Source organism: Echiichthys vipera (assembly GCF_963691815.1).
Source record: "Echiichthys vipera genome assembly, chromosome: 13".
Lineage (NCBI taxonomy): Eukaryota > Metazoa > Chordata > Actinopteri > Perciformes > Trachinidae > Echiichthys > Echiichthys vipera.
The window spans coordinates 15,588,967-15,611,050 of NC_139838.1; the positions used below are offsets into that span (position 1 = coordinate 15,588,967).

Here is a 22,084-nt window from a genome sequence, read left to right on the forward strand (position 1 = left end):
TGGGAATAAAGATGGCTCTCTTCCTCACATATTTACCCGGCTCTAGCCTGCAAAAACAAAGATGTTAATTTTGTCCTTGACTTAATGTATGACTATTTTTCATACTGATGAAGTCTTAATCTTTTGAGGACGGAGCAGCGAGACCTCACGTACAAGTCTGATCATTAAAAAGTGCATGGCGCTGTACCGCCCTGACCTTCCTGTAAGGCAAAGAACGTTTTTTCTTTCATCAGAGAATACTTTAGAAAGAGTTTCTCAAAAATCATTTCACAGTCAAACTACACAGTACAGAGCGATCCTTCCTTCTCTGCATTGGGGGCAATCAGCAGCTCACGGTAGCTACTTCACACAAGGCTCACCCTTTAGGCCACATTTGAGGAAGTCTGGTGCTTCTCCATGATTCATCAGCAGCACATTTTGAGCAGGACTCCCTGTGGAAATGAACTTGAAACATTCCCTTTTCCTAATGACCCTGATAGAGATAACGGTAGACCTACAGGGAACAAGCAAACCAGATTTCCATTTAGATTTGTGTCTTAAGCTTTCTGAGTAGCTCAAATGCTGTAGGGAGTGTATGTGTTTATGTGAGAAATTAGTTCCATCAATGAATGACATTATTCAGCCATGAGAGTGTTTTCTTTCAGATTCTTCCCTGTCTATCTCTTTTCTGGTGCTTTGACCAAAAAGCTGTGATAAATCAGCTTCATTGGAAAAGTCTGTTCCACGTTGACTTCTCTCTTTCTGAGTAGAACAATGAATCTCCCAGATGAGATTCAGTCACAAGCTGCTCAGAGGGAGGTTGCGCCACGTTGCGAGAATTTGGTCAGTGGAGAGTCTTTATTGAAGCACTCTGTCTTCTTGGACGGGGGACAGGTCAGATTGAGTGCCAGGCCAGGCTCATCGAGGAGATTGTGTTTGAGGCCCCAACATATTTTCTGAAAACTAAATAATTAAATCTTTATGAATAGACCTGCGCTTAACTCATGAATAACACGTCTTTTTTTTTGCCAAATGGAAAAGATGCAATAACAATGTTTCTCTTCTTTTTGGCAATGTGATAGCGTCTTCACCCCAGATGTGCAGACATTGTGAAACTAGCTGTGTTCAAATCCAAGTCAGTTACACAACCAGGTAAAAGTCCGTGCGTAAGGGAAAATAATCTAAGGTTTACCTTGTGAGATGCAACACACAAGTGACTGCATTTTATACAGTGCAGAGGTACATTATGCTGCATTATGAATCTGCACTTTATTGAACGCATCGCGCAGCACTTAACATATAGTGACCATATGGGCTGGCTTAAAACCAATCCACTGCCTCTTTGCACTCTAAGATAAGGAGATCAACTCCTGTGTCAGTTAAAGGAGTTATGCACAATTTGTACTGTTTGGATGTTCATAATCATTTGAAACTAGTATTTGATCTGTTTACTGTCAAAATGTCCTGCTACGCTTAATTGTTGTCACAATAAGCCAAACAACCTGTTTGCTTTCTGTTGTGTTTTGGATCAGGCCTACTCATCCAGTTACGTAGTCCAATAAAGAATTTAGTGAAGGACGCTGTCTGTCATTTAGGCAGAGAGAGAGAGAGAGAGAGAGAGAGAGAGATTTCTACTAGGCGTGTCGTTCCAGATTATTTATCAGGATGGACAGAGCTCCTGTATTAATCCTCCTGCTGAGTGGAGATGAGCTGCAGGACTGTCTGCTATACACTGTTCACTCTCTCTTTTGCTCATAGACACACACTTTGGGTTTAATATCAGAAACACTGATAACATTGAAGGGAAGTGGCCTCATTTTGCTCAGTGCCGCTGTGTTCTGTAATATATCCTGTCCTTTACAATGAAATCCAAGGACACTAGAACAAAACACTGTGTATAGGACCACTGTTGAGCTATTTCATAATGGTTCCCAGCATAATGTAACATTAGAAAGACCTAATCCTATCTTCCAAACAGTTCTGTGCATGTGTGTGGAGAACTGAGATTGTTCAATAACCATGAATTATTGAAGTCATTGTTCCTGCTTGCCTTCCCCTCCTGGCAGCAAGATCGGAGGCAGTCTTTGTCTCGTCCATCGTGGAGAGCAAAGACATGGAATCTTCAGTTGTTTGTTTGTTTATTCAGATATAATTTATTGTAAATCTACATTATTCACAAGGCTATATTTGTTGAGACGGTGTAGGCAAGGCTGCTATCCACCAGGGGAGCTCAGGGTCAGTTGTACCTGTTTAAAACATATTGCACTGTTGCGTTACAGAACATGCGTTTGGTGAAATCACAGTTGTGTCGTTTGTAATTTACAATGTTTAGGATTTGGCGAACAGCAGTTCAAGTCTAAACAGTACTTACCCCCTTTCCCACAGAGTACAGTATACCAGGTGTAGTGTGGAAGTGGTCATCCCACAATGATGATTTGACACTAGTGGGGGAAGGGAAATGTGGGGCCCCTGGTAGCTCAACAGGTAGAGTGGGGGGCACATGTTAGATAAGTCTGGGTCCTTACCACAGCAGCCTGGTGGGAAATATCAAATTGTAACTTCCAAGATTACATTCGGAAAAAAATGTAATTTTATATTTTTATGTGAAGCATTTCAACATGCCCCGTTATTTAAATAGATCCTAAATGTTCAAGAAAACAGAACCGTTATAACATTATAAAATACACATTTTAAACCAAAATGTTGTAAAAATGTTAAGAAACATACTTAAAGGTCCCATATTTTAAAAAGGGAGATTTTTTTATTATAGAGCAGGTTGAGGTGCTATATGAATACTTTGAAAATATAAAAACTCTCAATCCACAGAGACATGCACACAGTCCGTATTCAGAAACTGTCTTTAAATTAGCCATCACAACTGTATAATGCCATATAAAGCCTGCTTTTTTTTTAGTTTACTAGTTTGCCATTTAATAATTAGAATCCAAATAAATCCTAACATCCACACTTTCAGGCCCAACATTGTGCAAAAATCATGTGATTTTGTACGGTAGTATACATATGTGACAGTAGAAAGTGCTGCTTCAGTGCCATTACAGCAATGATGGTGCAGAGCCGCAGAGAGCACATATGCTGGAGACCTAGAAACACGGACCAATCAGAGCAGACTATCGGGAGTTGGTCTGAGTGTTACAGACACACAGTTCGAAATAATATATAAAATAATGTGTTTCTTGAACATTAAAACATGTAAACATATGTAGAAATACAAGTATGAACCTGAAAAATAGCAGAGACCTTTGAAACTTCATAAGGAAGCAGCACCTGTCAGTGGGCTCTGGGGACACACCTGTTTCTGATTGGAAGTCATTTTTTTTTTAAATGATGACTGACTAAAGTAAACAACTTTACATATTAGGCTCCTCAGTTTTTTTGGGGAAAAATACACTGTAAATTTCAAACACTCTTATCATCCTTAAATCCAGATATCAAGGTGAGTGATTTCCAGCAGATATTTGTTTTATTTAGTTTACAGTGAGATCGGACTTGCTAACTGACTCCAGAGCTGCAAAACAAAAGAAAAAGTAGCCAATTGACTTCTTTGTTTAAATCTGATGGGGGGAAAAAAGTCACCATTCACTTCTTTATTAGATGCTTGGCTCCAATGTGTCCATGCGTCCTCTGTTCTGTTCAGTCTGGCATCACCAACACAGCCAGCAGACGGCAGAAGAAGAAAAGAGGAAGTGGAAACATCAGCACTATCTCTATCATACGGCAGAGGAGGGAGGAAACACCACTGAGTGACACACACATTCAAAACACACACACACACACACAAACTCCGGACATCAGCGCTTTAGTGGAAGAAGTGTCCTCGCCTCGTCAGGTTTGTCAAAGCACGCTTCCTTCTCTTGCACAAATGTTGGTGTTGAGCGGTCATTTCAGCTTCACTTCCTTCGCGTTTTGGTGCTAAATGTTGAGGATTCACGATGTTTGGGGCTTCGCTGCTTTGCCTCGGCAAGCGTTTCTGTGTCTTGTTACATTGCAGCGAGAGGATACTGTGCTCTCTTGTCGCCCTTTCCTCTCTCTGTCCGTCTTTTACTTTTGTGAAGTGGCCTTTTTGAAGCGGCTTTTGGGCGCTGTTCTCTTTATTTTTATTATTTATTGACACGTCTGATTTAAAGCATCGCAGCCCACTCCGCTTTCACACACACACACGCGCGCGCAAACACACATACACAGACACATTCAACTGCAGTGAAAAGCCAACTGGCAGTTAATGAATTCACCGTGCTCCTTTTAACTTATGGTTTGTTTAACAAGTGCGTGTGAACGCCGCAAGTTGTGTTGTGTTTGCAGCAGATATATAGAAGGAGCCGAGGCTGCTGCTGCTGCTGCTCCTCCTCCGGCTTGTTTGTTCAGTGCATGCTGTTTTGCTTGATGCAAAAAGTAGTGCGTTTATAGATTTCTACCCCCCCAATTAAAGAGCTGCCGTGTGTGTGTGTGTGTGTGTGTGTGTGTGTGTGTGTGTGTGTGTGTGTGTGTGTGTGTGTGTGTGTGTGTGTGTGTGTGTGTGTGTGTGTGTGTGTGTGTGTGTGTGTGTGTGTGTGTGTGTGTGTGTGTGTGTGTGTGTGTGTGTGTGTGTGTGTGTGTGTGTGTGTGTGTGTGTGTGTGTGTGTGTACGATGGGACTGAGAGATACTAGACAGCAAATGCAATGTTTGAGGAAAGATATCAAGATGCTTGTAATCTGGCATCTACCTATGTGAGCTCCAACATACCATCTCTCTTTTGCAAACCTGTACATCGTGGGTTTACATGTTACACCTCGGTTCGCAACACAGATTTCACATTTTTGGGTTGAAACTAGTTGCCAAAAAAGCTCCTCTTCTTGGATTTAATAATTCAGACTGCTCTCTCTTTGTTATCCCGTTGATTCTCTGAATTATTGCGACCCCGGGACTCTCAGGTGTGGAGCCACTGCAATAAAGACCATCTCTGTTAGAAAAGATTTCACCGTATAGCCTCCTCTCAGACGTTTTTGTTGTTTTTAATTCTAACAGAATCCCAGAAATATTAACACTGTACATCAGTGATTTCAAACCAGGGGTAGGCGTACCCCATGGGGGGTATATGGAAACATTGTGTGGAAGCTCGAGTAATTTGAAAAATGGAAAGAATTTATTCAAGAGGGGAAAAACTATTTTTCGTGTCTTGAAGGGAAATAAATATGTAAACTCAATTACAAATTGATGCAATTTCCGTCAATTTATTGCCACAATAACCTAACGACTAAGGCAGGCCCTGTGTCCATCCAATCAGTTGAGTCTATTCTTGCTGTAATTGAGGGTATTTGACATCTTGTAGAAGTAGAAATGTAAATGATACTAAAGCTGCTGAGGAAACAGAGAGAGAGACCCACGTGAACACGTTGCCAGCGCCCAGTTTGAACGAGTGACAGTTTAGTTGGGTTTAGCAGACCGTTAACACCCTTTCAACTTCTCCATTGTGTTTTATGTGTGTGACTGAATAAGAACCAAATACATTCAATGCTGTAATCTCCCTGCACTGGAAGTGAAAGTATCCTCCTGAAAAAAAACCCAATTCTCTGGCCCGGAATCATCAACCCACATCAGTGTAGTCCAGGTCCCCATCCTCACAAAGGCCAAACATCCATAATTCCAGGATTACTAGGCTCTGTCTTGTATGGATTCACATGTGCAGCCACTGATCCACCACATCCACTCTATTTTCTCTGCAGGGAAATACTTTTAAACAATTCCATGAAGCCATACCGTCCACTGAAATGGTTCTTAGGAATCACTGCTGTAGATTAAAAACTGTGATCTGTGATATTGGGCTAGCCTATATAAAATAAAATTGACTGGAAACTGCAACTGTTCCTCATCCTCCTTTAGTCTTACAGTGTTCCCTTTTTAAAGGGGCCCTGGTCATCTCTAGACCATCTGAGAACTGTTGCTCCATATTTCCGTGATCACTTGGTAACCAATAAGAGACCGCAACAGTATTGGTCTGTGGCACGCAGCGTGCCTCTGATCTCTCCCCCTTCCCATCAGTGCGGCCCGGGGGCTACGCTGTCGTCTTCTCTTGGTCCCTCTGCTCCTCAAGGCGGCATCTGACGGAGTGAGAGTCCATTTACATGCCCTGTTAGCCACCAAAGACACAGGGCCGCACGCACACCGGCATCACCGTGTCAACTCCACATTAAACACAGGCAAACAGCCTCAGTACAGAAGCACAGGCACGTATGCAGCTGTGTGCCGGGCCCAGACATGCGTGCAGTTGTAAACAGCTTGTTGACAAGGGATGTACTGTTTAGGGTTTCAAGTGCCACTTGTATCATCAAAGAAGAAAGATTGTTTTTTGCCTGGTCCTTCCCTGTTCTAGTTGTCAGCGAGGATATAGTGTCTTATTTGATGTGAGTGTTTAACAGGGAGACATACTTGAACTGAGAGATACTGTGTTGCATTGTGAGGTTTTGGCTCATATATGCTTTGACTATGTAACTGTGGTTGATAGTGGGTAAGAGATTGATTTGTGTTTTTTGCGATTCATGTCTGGCAAAGCTTTAGCAGTCAAGGAATATAATTTTACACTCATACTATGGAACACACCACTATCCTCACCGTACTCTCCCATTAACCTGGTATGTGAAGTTTAGTGTGTGCACAGCATTGGCCGGTTGGCTGTCCAGTTCAGAAATGACGTGTGCCAGAAGCGTTATATTTCAGTTTTACAGCCACCTGAGGGACCTATGTGTCAAAAGGAATGCACACACGTAAAAATACATTTTACTAGCCAGCAAACCTCCACTTCTTGTTAGCTGGTTTGTCCAAATAAATAGTTTTTCATCCCTGCAGGGTCTTTAAAATTAGCGATAGAAGTGTTGCACAACAGGAGTAAATGAAAAGTTAGAATGTAAGCCAAAGAAATGGATGGAATTAAACTTTAGCGCTTTGGTGGTTTTTGTTTTTAAATAGTGAAACATAATTGCTTATTGAGTTGCATCACATACACAATTGTGGTTTTGTATCTCTTTGACACTGCCCTACTGTGTTGCATCCTCTCACCTCCTGAAGTGCAACCTTGCCAAATTCTGTCTCCTCTCGCCCGTCAGAGCCCCCTCCCTTCCCCTTGCAGCTTGTTATCCTTCTCTCATTAGCTTACTCTCTTACACTTGCTTCCTCACACATGCTATCTTACTGTCTCTCTCATTTTAGCATCTCTCTATCCCCCATCTCTTGCACTTTCTTCTCATTTGCTCACTCACATTGCGCCACGCTCCCCCCATTTACTTTCTCACTCTCAGTTCTTTCTCCCTGAGGGAAATGGAGGTATGTAAATTGTTTTCTCCTTGATGTATGCCCGGCCTGCTATCTGTCCATCTTAATGAACTCATTTCCCCCTTTTTTTCTCCTAAAATCCCAAGATTGCAGCATTAAAGTAACACCAAGAACATCAGGGCCCAAAGTTTCCTGTTATCTCTCGACCGCTTTCTATGTCTTTTTGTGCTAACAGCCATCGAGAATGCCTGTAGAAAAAAAAAAACGCCTTGCTGTTTATTGTAATGTAGTGGTATTCTTGTTTGCCTGATGCGCCTGTCCTTCAGCAGCTTGAGGTTAGATTAATTTGCAGTTCCCAATTAGGTGAATGTTGCGTTGCATCAATGCTCCCTGTGGTACGAAGTTAATTAAAACAGCAGGTAGGTACTGAAGGTGGGATGGGAAGGTGCCAGACAGACAGAGGTGGGTGAGAAAAGATCTCATAGGTACTGCTGCCATGTTCTGCTCTTTAGTTTACTGATTATTGCCGTGGGCTGAATTCAAAGCCAAGCAGCTCTTTCTCTTGGAAACAAAAAAAAAAATGCAATAAATAAGAACAAATGATGGAAAGATGTGTTTTACTGTGAGCACTGGGAATACATTCATAATTATATTTCAACCTTTTCCCCTGTGCTTCTATAAATGTATATGTTTTGTTGCTTGTGCGAAGGGTCCATCCATTCTTAGAATATGAATCAGTTAAAGAGGAGAGCATCCCCAGGCGTGTTTTTCAGTGTGAGTCTAGACTTCATGCGGAGTGAAGCAGCCCTAGATGACCCAGAAACTGATATAGTTCCCTCTGCATGCTCGCTCTGCCCGCTGCATTCCAGCTGTGGTACTGCAGCAGAGCTCTGTAAATATTGAGTGAGAGGTTAGCCAGCTCTCCTGCACTGTGTGCGTTTGTGGTATTTAGCATTTCTCAGCTAAGAGCCGCTCTGCCTCTGAGCCTACTGACCCACTAGGATAAATGGTTAGGTGTCTCGGTCTAACCAGCGTATCCCCACTCCAGCTGTGTGAAAGGCTTGAACTGACTTTACACTTAGTTGGGTACTAAGTCCAGTTAGCTTCGGACAACTGTTAGGGTCCACTAGACTGTATGCAGCTGTTGTAGTAGGATTGTGCACATGTGTCAGTGGCATTAACGTCACACAGTGTATGACTTATGGGAATTTTTCACATGTGCAGCAGAGAACTGCCGGATTACAGTGCTGTGTTGCTGTGTCAGGTTTTATTTTTCTCCAAGGCTCGCTTGCGTCATTTTTGCAGTAGCTGCATGCTGGTGTTTCTATATGACCCAGGTGCTTAACAGCTGTAACCTATTTATAGCTTTTCCCTTGTACATGTGTACTGTATCTGTGTATGTTAGCCCATTAGATTGCGTGTAGTATGGGTCATCTCTTGATCTCTGTTCGTATATTGAAGGTTGCTGTCAAGCTCCCCTTGCGTGATCTATCCATCTGTGCAACATGCATCTCTTGATCTATGCATCCATGAGCCCATCCATTCATTCATCCCTTGTCCTTTTTCCTCCCTGTCCATGAAAATATGATCAGGTGATCTGCCAATGCTTTATCGGAGTCAATGGAGGCGCCCTAGTTTTCTGCACTGCTCTCTCCAAAGTGTGCCCTTGACTTTGGGCATCGCGTTGAACGATTAGTTCATGGAAGTTTTTCTATCATGCTGTGATGACTTTTCTGTTTGATGTCGGATCTGGGGTGGAGAGGGATTTTTATGAGCACTGTGTGTGTGTGTGTTTCAAGAACTTTATCGCTACATAGCGGCAGTGTTATTTGTTATTTTTCACACTGTATCTTGTGAAGAATAATATTTTTTGAACTGTGTGCGAGCTGAACAGTAATTTAAACCCAAACATTAATGTTGTGCTTTATGATGCTCAAGTGCCAAGAAAAAGATCAAATGTCATCATCTTTTTTTTTTTTTTTTTAGAATAACAGAAAATACGAGCACAGTGTGTACAGGTGAAAGAAGCATGGAACTACCAGCTAACCATTTCTGGCAGATTAATTTTACCTTCATATTATAACGGATGTAAACTCATTAAAGGGAAGTCAACCAATTTTGCACACCAAAAGATTGTTTAAAATGAAAAAAGATCATAATGAAAAGATTGTTCTAAACTGTCCGTTGTGAGTCTGTGTTATAGGATTGCAGTACAAAAGGTTTCTCAGCGTGTGCGTGTGCGTGTGCGTGTGCGTGTGCGTGCGTGCACGTCTCACAGGTGCGCGCGCACACAACTATGATCTTGTCAACGCCATCCCATGATGAGAGTGGACACCACATATGGATGACTGGAGGTTCAGTGAGGTGGACTGGAAATAAAATGGGGGAAAAAAAGAATAAAGAAAACGAGCCTGTTGTTTTTCAGGCTATAGGAGGAGGGGGAGGAGCAGTGACACTGTTTCTAAGAAACCTACAGACTTATGTTTTTTTTTACCTTCAATTGCTAAAATGCTTTCTCTATCTCCTTGTCTTCTCATGCTCCCAATATTTGTTTTTTTCTTTGTTTTTAAGATTCAATCTAAGAAATGTCTCAATTTGCTTGGATTAATGGAAATCACTCTTTATAACTTGATTTATTCCTTGCTGCGACTGGAGTGGAAACAAAAATGCACAAAAGACAGTGGTAAAAGGTGCGTGTGCGTGTGCGTGTGCGTGTGTGTGTGTTTTGATGGTGGTGTTCACAAGCTTCACTACAAAACCAATTGTTTTAGATAATTACCATGCTTGTTTACTTATGGCTGCGGCAAGCTCGTTCATTTTAAGTTATTTCTGTGAAGAGGACTTGAGGGTAAAACGAGAGAGGTGCAATAACGCATACCTAAACGTATTGCATAATTAATGTATAGGCTGAGATTAAGGATTTGAACCCATTCTGTCACGAAGCAGTTCTCTGCGATGTCGAGACTAGTCAAGGCTCCCTCTAGAGAGATGAGATGGAGGAGCGGAGGGCCTCTCGTAACATGCCAAGGTCACCAGCATGCTCGTACTCTCTGGCTCGGGAACTGCGAGCCTTGGATTGAAGGTGTGTTGCGTTATGTGGGGGCTGCCTCCTGAGTCTCTGAATAAATCACAACACAGAGGGACGTTTGGAAAGAAGACACTTTGATATCTTTTTCTCCCTCTCTCTCACTCTATCTCTCTCTCTCTCTCTCTCTCTTCAGGTTTCCCATGAAACACTATACGAGCTGATGCATCTTTCCCTTCATCTATCTCGTCCCGCATTCTCATCTCTCTATCACTTTTTTCTGCCTCCTCTCCATCCTTCACTTATATGTTCTCACTAGACCTTTCCATCGAAAAAACGCTGTGTATACATATCTCTCAGCTCCTGACCCTCGCTGCCCACACATTGACCAGCAGCACAACAGGGCATCTGGAATATATATCGACCTTCGTAAGGCTCCAGTGGTCGTCTCTCCTGCTGCTACTTTTAAGCTCAGTAGCAGCCCAAAGTGTGTTTCTGTTGGCTACAACCAGCCAGTAGAAACGAGCCATAATCACTCTGACACCCTGACGCTGCCTTTCATCACCTGTTAGCAACAAGTAAATGCGATCTGTGGCTGGGTAATTTATCTGGAAAACAACCACCGCATGAAAATGACTTATTTTAGACCCACAAAAGCCTCGCTCAAAGGGTGCCCTCCAATAACAACGGATCAACAGGTGAAGCTTAACCGGAGAGCTCATGGATGGCTCATATTTTCTTTACTCTGTGCAAGGAGTGATCTTTCAGCTTACTTACTAATGCCCGACACCCCACCTAGGGTAAAGGCCATTGGGGAAGGATTTCTTGAGGTTTTTTTTTGGTCATTCTATTTCTTTTTATCTGATAAGGGGTGAATCCAAGTCTCTTGATGTCTGCCTGGAAATCTCGTCCGCAGGCGTTTTTTCCTCTTCCCTTGAGGGCTTATGTGGTGGTGTTTGACTCCGGTTCCCATAACGTGTGCCCAATCCATTTCCATCTTCTTTTTCCAATTTCGTCTGCTGCCGGCAGTTGTTGTTGTGTCCTCGTCCACAGATTGTTATTACTGATCTGGCTGCTGCTGATCATTTTAACTTGCCCTCGAGGTGTTTTTTTGTCCACGGTGTTTAATAATGGAGTTTTTCAATTTGTTTCTTTTAATTTCACAGGCTGTTTCCCTTATCAGCCATGTCAGAAACGTATACCTGGACACTCATGAACAAAAGCTTTGTCTCTTTTCTGTCTGATAAGGGAGTGAGTTGAGTCGTTTCAGCGTCTTACATTGGCACGCTTCAAACCAATATTACCACAATGTAGTCAAAAGTAAGAATGTCCTCTGTTGTGAAGACACCCACAGGACAACCAATTTGAGTTTTCTTCTATCTGTTTTGATCTCATCAGTGTTTTTTCTTCTTGTCCCTCCTGCCAGCTATGTTGTTGTGTCTATAGACGCAGGTGTCCCCACCATCTGAGACCAAACATCAAGGAGTGTTTTGTTGTTTCTCGGACTCAGTCGTGCCATTGTGTTGAGCTCAGGATTCTGTTGCTTTTTCTGGCCTGAGCAGATTCCCCATCTGTAAACCACCTGCCTTACTCAGTGTCACCCTGGCTGGTCAGTGCTGGCCACCCATCAGTGTTTTCCATTTCATGTGGCTGTACTCGTTGTCAGTGTGCCTGAGCTCTTATCTTATTCTGAGCGAAAAACTGAAGAATAACAGCTCAGCTCGGATCGGTTCAGCATGGCTCTCTATTGAGAGAAGAGGGGGTATTGTAGTGGTGGAGTAGCTGGGTTTCATGTTGCCTTCAGGGCTTGTTGCTGTGTCTGTTCTTTTGTTGTCTGGATGGGAAGCTTAACACTCTGTGTTTGTATTTTTGTGTGTGCGTGTATTTGTGTCCAACTTGTTTGGCAGCATTTTACAGCCCAGACAGTGCCGTGGAAGGAAGGCACAGGAAATACCAATGGCATTTTCACAACAAGGGGGCGAGCTACCGGATGCATAACAGTCTTAAAACGTGGTGGAGGTTTGTTGTATATGAAGCAGGATGTTTCAGAAGTAGATTTTAGTACAAGTGAACACGCCTCTTCTGAACTTAAGGTGGAAGTGGAACCACTTCCTGACAATATCTGTATGTAAACCGATCGATTTCCTATTGACAAAGTGTGAAGAGAAGGGTCAAGACCTGTAGGCACAACCTGATGTAATGGGGTTAGGCATTAATGTGTGTCAGTATCAATTACAGGGCAGGCTGACGAGCGAAACATGTCGGGTCTGATGTCTGTTTCCATGTACTCAGTGAATGCATGGGGGGGCTGCTATGCACCCATTACATCATCCAATGACATCGTACCCACAGCAATGAAAGCCTGGCCGGAGGAATGCCCTCCACTTGTGTTTTTCTTTCCCCTTTTGCTCCCCCCTCTTTCTCCATCCCTCTATTTCACATAAATGTGGGTTACATGCAATTAACCCATAAAAGGCAAAAACAAAGTTCTTTGAAACCTATGCCCCAGTCCATAAATAGCACGACTTTAGCCTCATTTCTTGTTGCTGCCTCTGTACCACAAGCAAAGCCCCCACCCACAGTTTTACTAGAACTTTACAATAATAAGGCAACCACTAGCAAAGCCTCAATGAATGGCTGGGAAGGACTCAGGCTGGGCACGCAGGAGGGATAAAAGCGTTTTAGCAGAGGCCAGTCACCACACTGCTAGGGTGGAGGCTCAGCTGGCATCACTACTGGCTTGTGACTGACCAGGCTGGAGCCTGTCAGTGGGTAAACATAGGGAGGGGAGGGCATGGGTGTAGCATATGGTTTAAAAGAAGAAAAAAAAGATTTGGGGATAAATAAATAATAGGAAGGCTGTGGACAGTGGGAGGCTGAGTGCAGTGTTTAGGGGTTAGCAAATGAATGGGTGACGGAGCCCAAAGATTGGGCATGGGGCATCTGTCAGAAGACAGGAGGGCGATGTGGTTAAAGGGCGTGGCATGCATGAAGTAGAGTCTCAGTAGGCAGGAATGAGCAAAAGAACAATAACAAGCATCTGTGAGACGGTACTCTCGAAGGCAAGAAAGACCAAATTATGAAAAATATTTTGAATATCAGCGCCATTATGTTATTCATAGCGAGCATGAGCTCATGTGTTGTGGCTGTGTGCAGTGGTGTAAAACTGATGAGCTGTTGGTGGTGATGATGAATAACATTTTGCCTCCAACAGTGCAGTCAGTCAGTATAACGAATAGGCAAAGAGCACCCAGCAGGGAGGAATGAAAGTGTTTTGGTTAAGGCAGGTCCTGAGACGTGTGTGTGTGTGTGTGTGTTTGCATGTGTGGTATTAAGGGTAGCTTGATGTATAGCCACAGCTGGGGGGGTGGGGGGCAGTGGGAGGGGACGGAGAGACAGCTGGCAGAGCAAAGGGTGAGTGTAACAAGGAGCGAGCGTTACAGCCACAGTGACTCCTTTGTTCCCACTCACTTGTGCCAGTCACAGCGAGTAGATGGCTGATCTGTGAAGTGACTGAATCCTTTCACAGCACCTAGACCAGATACACAGTCTAGCATTGCATTAGCTCTCTCGTGTGTGTGCGTGTGTGCGTGCGTGCGTGTGTGTGTGTGTCCGCAGAGAGCTGGCAATGGCAGCAGGAGATTACCACAGATAGCCCATAACCATCTTCCATAATGTGCAATACACCAGTAGAGCACTTATTACACTCGTGATGATAGTCATCAGTGTGAACATAATTGTAGCGACAGCAACTTCGAAGGTTAGCCTGCTCAGGACATGCTTAGGTAATGAGTGTTGTTGAGAGCTTGTGTTCTCTCCTGAGTTATGGTTTAATAAGAGAAGTCATTTTTGCTCTTGCGGAGTGTGCAGTGGTCCTGCGTGGCTGCTGGAGGAAACGCTGCCACTGTGTGCGTTGAGTCAATCGAGATGCAAGGTCACTTGAGACCGTTTACCCCACCTTTCTTTTATTAAACCTGTCTAGTGTGTGTGTTCACATGCGCATTTATTTTTCTCGGCACGTACGTGTCCAACACTCAGAATGCCAGTAGCCTGTAAATAATAGACCTAGAATCTTTTGCTTATTCCTTTCTACTATTAAAAGATGCTTTTTTGTCTCTGAAAGCTCTACACTGAAGCGTCCACTCTCACCACCATTTAGCTTTCCAGGTTTTTTTTCTCACAAGTTCAATCAGCCTTTTCAGCTCCTGACTTCTTCCTCTGAATATCTGAACCATTTAGTTCAAGTAGGACAAGTAAAAATAGCCACAAATCAATCCCAAATGTTCTCATGCTCTTCGCACATCTCTATCTAGGCTAGCACAACCCAACAGGGGCTAGAGTGACACGACATTCAATGCTGGGCAGAATGACTGGCAGACTGGCACTTTAGAGGAGGGCATGTTCATTAAATATGTGACTGGTAGCAGTGATTCGGGGCCTTGACACACTTTAAAAGCCATTAAAGAGGCAGCGGCGGATTATGGTTTGTTGAGTTATGATGATGATATGACCTTTCTGTTATTACATGCTTCAGTGGAGATGGTAATCCTCTGAGCTATTGAATTTAGCTAAGTGGAGAGCCCACGTTTCCATTAAGAGCATGTATATGACATATACAACACTGCAGTAGAGTTCACAGCCCCACACACCAAATTATCAGAAATATCACATAGTGTAACGTGTTGTGTGATTCCACAAGAGAGATGGCACAGAAAGAACTGCAGGGCCAGGAGCAATGTGTGATCATCAGCAGGCGGGCAAAGAGCAATCTTAGATCTTTATATATATATATATATATATATATATATATATATATATATATATATATATATATATATTTTATTTATGTAGAGTGAATTCAAACAATTTTCATTCATTTTTATTCAGCTTAGATCAACTAAAAGCACGATACACAAGCCACCCTTTAGAAAACATTTGGGATCTTTTAAATGCCTTTCTTCCGATCAATTAAAAAAATGAATCGCTTTAATCGTTAAACTCCTATCATCAGTTCATTTTTAGCAACAGCTGATATTATTCAGCCCGATACTAATGACAGAACTGAACACACAAAGGCTGCATGATTTTTTCATTTCGATTTCTATTAATACCTTTATGCCATCTCGTTCTTACATGAAAATGATTGCACTAATGCGTTGAAACACGCACTCCTAATTTGTTCCTAAATTTAAATTACCAAATTATCATAAATGAGAGAGAGAGACATGAAAGAAAACCACAATTCACACAACAAAAAAGTAAAATACATCAGAATCAAAGAAAACTAGCTGGTTATTCTTTTGGGAAGAAGAAACCAATTTGTCCAACTCCATTTCTGACATAAAACGTGATTGTACTTTGTGTGAAGTTGCAAACTAAACCATGGCATTCGGGGAGCTCACTTTGCTCACTTTTTTAAACTGAATTAGTGATGAATTAGAGCTAACGATTGCCAAAGTGTCATTACCTTGTAAAATTGTTATTGTTATCTTGTGCCAAGTCTGTTCCGTAAAGACTGGTTGTATTGACTGGATACTTTCTGCTGAGATGCTGAAGCATTGATTTCATGCTCCTTCGATAAGTTTGTTTGGTTGTTCAGTTGACACACTGATCCTAATCTTTGGACACTTTCTGATGTTTTCTCTGGCCTGCCTTTTGATTTAAAGGCGACGATTGCATTAAAAACCATATCTACCATGCCATATTTGCTACTACATGTTTCTACACCATGGGTGTCAAACTGATCCAGTAAAGGGCCGTGTGGCTGCAGGTTTTCATTCCAACCAATCAAAAACACACCTGGTCCAACAAATCAACTGTGTGAAGACGGTTCAGGTGATTGAGTAAGTCGAGTCAGGTGTGTTCTTGCTTGGTTGGAATGAAAACCTGCAGCCACACGGCCCTTTACTGGATCAGATTGACACCCCTGCTCTACACCGATCCGACTTTTTCACTCCCAATACGGATACCTGGGATATTGGTTATTGGCCAATACCAAATACTGATCCGATTCCACTGTTTAATTAATAAGCTGTATGCCTCACTGCATTACACTGGAAGTGACTAGGATATTTTGTTTTATGTGTAAGGTGACATAAGGCTGGACTTGCATTGCTTAGATTTGTAAAAATATAACAAACAGATACATTTTCTAAATTTACTGAATTGTTATTCATTATTGAAATGATAATAATAATAATAATAATAATAACGGACTTGAATCGAATTGAATAGATCAGCCCCATTGTCACCGATACCAAATCCAGCTATTTGAGTCAGTATCAGCCTGACATCTGTATTAGTGAAGCCTCTCACAATCATACTTAGCAACGTTTTTAAGAATCATTAGAAAAAGTTGTAATCTAATTCACTTTGGCAGAATATACACCACCATCCTGTGGTTATGGATATGACTCTGCCTGATACCAAATTGTCTGAAAGTGATACTGGTTGTTTATGTTTGTTTAAACACTGAACAAAATGAAAGCCTGGCCTTGGTGACCTAGCAATCATTTACAATGGAAATTCCCTGACCCGGGATGCCCAATCCTTCACATCCCATTTAACTCGATGGAGCACATGCCAGCCCTGCCAGCACTGTGAGCGGGAGTTAAGCTCCTATAATGTAACAAAGCAGTTCTGCAAAAGCTTTCTAATCAGCAAACAAGTAGCCTTTTAGCTTTAAACCTTACTAAGACTGTAGGTATAACTTTAGTGCTTTTTGTTTTACTCTGTAACAAGAAAATGCTCTTTGTATCAAGCACTGGTCGTGACTGGTGAATACTTCAAATCATTGTTTTGTTCTTTTCACAACAACTATATTAGCTGTATTATTCATTATTCTTTATTGTTTCCTAGGCAAACTTTACCATACACCATCATTTATTTATGAAAAGGAATAGAGATGCACCGATCCAGTTTTTTCCCGATCCAATCTGATGCCTGGGCTGAGCGTATCGGCCTATACCGATACCAATCGGATACTACTGTTGAATGAATGAACTGTTTACTTTGCCATGTGAGTGAAGGCATCAGGCTTTACATAAACATTTAGCTTTTTTTTTTTTTTTTAAAGGTAAGAAATTAACACAGATATACATTGACTTAATATTATTTATGAACAAATAAAGTGTACATTAGCAGCAAAAATCATTAATAGCATTGCAAACAGATATTTTAAAATGTAATATAAAATATAGCAGCTGCCTAAAACCCAACAGACAATGGCTTTATTAACTTGCTGTGTTTGATGTTAATAAAAAAGAGCCAGCTAATTAGTCAATATCGGAGCCGATATCCAATCCGGGTATCTGTATCTGATCTCTAAAAATGAAAACGCATATGTTTAATTAATTAGCTGTAGTTAAAGCAATTCTTACCTTCTATTATTTTTGTAATCTAAAAATGCTCCTAATAAGTGCAAAAAGTGTAACCTGCTGCTAGCGAAATTTGGGGTAGGTAGCTCACCTTCAAAGTCACTATTAGGAGGTTCGACTTTGACAGGCATTCCAGTGTCTTTGTCTTTGCCTAGTTGGAGGTCTGAAACTTCGGACTTCCTGTTGCACTCAAACGCAGTATTTCTCTCAGTGCATGTGTCCAGGGAGCGTCAGAGGTCAGGCAGGGGGAAGAGGGTTAAAATTTCCCCTCTACTCTGTACCTCTTTTTGATAATTGTTATGTCACTTGGGTGTTTGACTTTCACTGTTCAGAGTAATGTATGTGCTGAGTTTGACACTAGAAGTCTGTTTTCACATTCATCTGCACAAGGAGGAAAGTTTCTCAGTGCTCTCCTTAAATCTCTCATGTGCAGTTACGAGCAGGATTTTGTGAATGTGAAACTGCCATCCAATTTGTAAGTTACAGAAGTGTGATGTGGAAACTTGAAACCTCTGGCCCACACACACTGTGAAGTAGTTTAGCACATTTACATATCCATACATTCTGGCTTTTTAATGAGGGAGAAAGCGTAGATGTGCTTTTAAGAAGAACTTTTAAACTAGGTACCGTATTTTCCGCACTATAGGGCGCACCACATTATAAGGCGCACCTTCAATGAATGGCTTATTTTGAAACTTTTTTCATGTATAAGGCGCATAGAATAGACGCTACAGTCGAGGCTGGGGTTACGTTATACATCCATTAGATGAAGCTGCGCTAAAGGGAATGTCAACAAAACAGTCAGATGGTTGTTGCTTCCTCCACTTCCGCACCATTGATTCACTAATGTTAAACTCTCTCGCTGCTGCCGCTCTATTCCCGTGTTCTACTGCGTGACTTATCGCCTTGAGTTTAAACTCTGCGTCGTAAGCGTGTCTCTTAATAGGAGCCATTTTGGGCTCTTTACACAAACACACAAATGGAAATGAAACGGCACGCTTCGCGCAGTCATATATCTCAACATGCACCACGCGTTACTTCTTCTACGGGGGAAAATAGAGTCTGAAACTGCTTACCGTAGTTGCGAGACCGGTTGTCCATTGGTCCATATATAAGGCGCACCGGATTATAAGGTGCACTGTCAGCTTTTGAGAAATTTGAAGGTTTTTAGGTGCGCCTTATAGTGCGGAAAATACGGTAAGTTTAAGTTGGGGTGGGGAAATTATGCTGCACCCTCTGCAACAAGCACCAATGAGGGCTGTATCATCAGGTGCGCCTGCTCACACTTCATTTTTTTAATATCTTTCATCATTCATGTTTTTATTGTCAATTTTCAGTTTAACTTTCCTTCTTGTTTGGTGGGGACATGGCAAGGACAAGGACATGAAAGCACTCATGCAAAGAATACACTCGTTTTTCTTGTGGTATAGATGAGACCCAGCATTTTTCGACCTGGTTACTATTCCTCCATCCGTTTTCATTCATTTTAAAAAGAGATGTTTGCACCATAACTGAAGCCTTACACTTACAGTAATTACCCTATTCTGCCATAGAAAACTTCTCCTTTTCTCTCTAAAATGGGTGAAACTAAGCCTTTAGCTGCAGTATTGTTCTTGCATAATCCTCACTGCACTATTCTGGGACTTCCACACAACTCATGCCCGGTCGACAGAGTGCTCTGCTCTTTTTGCGGGTTTGTGGGTGTGTACGAGTAACTTCCCAAAGCACATGCACGTTTGTTTTTTCAATTAGTGCAGAACAGAAGACATGCCATAGTTATCTTCCACTAATTCAGTTAAGGGATGGGAGATTCCTCAAGAGCTGTATTCAGTTAGTTTAGATGTGAACCACTTTCTGTGTTTTATGAATGAGAATCCCTGCAGAGGGGAGTTTTTAACGTCTGTTGTGCTTTGCTTGTGTATACACTTGTGCTTGTGTGAGTATCTTTTCCATAATAACCTTTTGTCTGGTACTTTCCCCCCTCTGCTGTCTGGAGTGTAATTTTAGCACTTTGAGGAAGTGAGATTTCAGCCTTTTTTCATTTCCAGATTCTTGGTAGAATCGAAAGAAACTGGTGAATTGAATGCAAGGCCATAGTGACTCATCAACATAGTAGATGAATTTGTGGTGGATAAGAAACATGCTCCTCATGAGGCTGTGTTGGAGAAGAGTTATTGATTACCCCCGCAGTAGCGCAGTTTGATTAGTCCCACAATGTGGAAATTGGAGCGGGTCATAACTTAATGTCGTTTTTTTCAATGGAGGTCCTGCTTCAAAATATGAACCGTGTCAGGTTTTTTTATAGACAAAAGGCAGTTTATGTTTATGTGGTTGTTTGCCTTCTCTGAAATGCACCCACTTGGAATGAGAGGGGGTGTGAGAGAGAGAGAGAGAGAGAGAGATGCTCTGATGCGTTCACTGTTCTGTTTTAGTAGTCAAGGTCACTTTATGATGGAGGCGTTTTTCTGCTTGTGAATGAAGAATGCAGTGATGGTCCCTCATGATGCTACGACGCCTCCTCCAACACACTCAAACACACACACACACACACACACACACACACACACACACACACACATACAGGCTTCACGGTTAGACAATAGGACTATAGACCTGTTTCCATGACTTCTCTCTCTGACCAACCAAAAAGCACCATTCATCCCCGCCTCAGTCACGTGACCTGCCAGGGTTTTGTGTGGTCCCTACCCATCCCCTCCATACATTCTCACACACAAACACACACAGAGGACTCAAGTGATCCTTTTTTCAGGATGGCTTGTTCCTTGAAGCGTGGCCCCAGAGGCTCCAATCATTGTCTGCTGTGAACAGTCAGGGGGAAGCTCCGGTCAAACACCGCTCCTCACCTCTCTGCTGCTTTTGAAGACGGCATTTTGATGTTGTGTTTTTCTACATCACAAACTGTTGTGTCTTTGGAAACAAGTTACATATTTGTGCTTGTTGTGTTGCTTTGGATTCTCTTGATCTTGCTCTGGTTTTTAGCACTCATTTGATATTTCATGATATCTAAAAAGGGACTTCAGCTTTGGGTTTTTTAATGATAAAGAAGGGGAAAGTTAAAGATGCCGTGGTTGTAAATATACTTACCACTTTTCAATCTTTTGCATCTCTCACTTGTTAATATTAAGAGATAGTACTCAGTGGTGGAAAGTAACTAAGTACATTTACTCAAATGAAGTACTTAAGTACAAATTTTAGGTATTTTATAGCTGTTGATCTGACAAAATAGGGGCCACAATTCATACAGCTGACTTTAAGGTTTATTTCTCTCTGCTCCTTAGCAGACACTGTGAAAACTATATAACAAAACGCACAAATAACACTTAAATATACTTCTAGCCATTTTGTGTTTCTTCATTTTCCTCACTTTCCGTCTCTCCCTCCATGTAAAAGCTGAAAACAGCTAGCTTTGCGATTTCCAAAGATAACAGAAACCACCTATGTCGTTTGTTTGATCTGTACAAAAACTGAAGTATAAAAACACCAAGTTGCTGTTTTGTGGGGGCTATGAGTCGGACTATTTCTTAGTTTGGTGCAGTGACTTCCTGGGGTCTCTGCTGGTTGCCTGGTAACTTGTCACATAACACCATTTTTTTGTATGGATACAGTAATACAAGTAAGATATAACGTGTTAATTAGTGAGTTTAAGAGATGCAGCTGGTAGGTGGATATAGTTACCTTTGGACATAACAGCTGTTTTCAGTATTTTTGCCAAGCCAGCTGCTGCCTATAGCCCAACATTGAACAAACGGATATGTAAATAGAACTTTTTCATCAAACTATTGGCAAGAAAGAAAATAAGCGGGTTTCTTTGATATCTTTTGATATTTTGTTTGATGCATGACTAAATTCTTTTCTACAAATACTACACTATCAATCAGTCTGAAGCATTGTAACACTCAGAATTTCCTCAGTTTAGACATTCAGGACTACTTTCCAATTTGGAAAAACTTGTTTTCCATTATTAGCTGAAACCCTTGAGTTTTTCCATGTGACTTAAAGGAAGCATTTATAAGACAACACTTGAATAGTTCCAGTGCCAGTAAATCTATACCACCATAAACATGTGGTTGAATCCCTTTCATAGTCTGCATGGTCATTATTGTCATTCACTGCTGCTGTTTTGAGTACAATGACGGCCACATTCCAGTCTGTTCCTTTAAGCATCTTGGGTCTTCTTTCCAGCTTTGTCCTAATGGCCCAGCTATGTAAGTTGATTACACCAAAGACCCCATGGGCCTGTAGCCAGACCAGCCACTGTGGAGACTTCTGGGGATGCACATAGCATAGCAGACATTTTTTTTATCTCCCTAACCCACATCTCTAGCTGAGGCAATTTAGGGTTAGAAACCGCTGTTATCAGCCTCAGAATTTCATCTGAGGTCCATAAAAGCCTTCTGGTGAAGATCAAAATGGACAAGT

The 22,084-nt window shown here is 41.9% G+C and overlaps 1 protein-coding gene across 1 annotated transcript in view; it reads left to right on the forward strand.

Moving 5' to 3' along the window:
* The first annotated feature begins 3,734 nt into the window (after positions 1-3,734).
* elmo1 (engulfment and cell motility 1 (ced-12 homolog, C. elegans)) overlaps positions 3,735-22,084 on the forward strand; it is a 100,494-nt gene continuing 82,144 nt past the window's right edge. The window contains exon 1 of the mRNA XM_083926117.1: positions 3,735-3,826. The gene's annotated coding sequence lies outside the window, so the exon portion shown is untranslated. The remainder of the gene's footprint in view (positions 3,827-22,084) is intronic.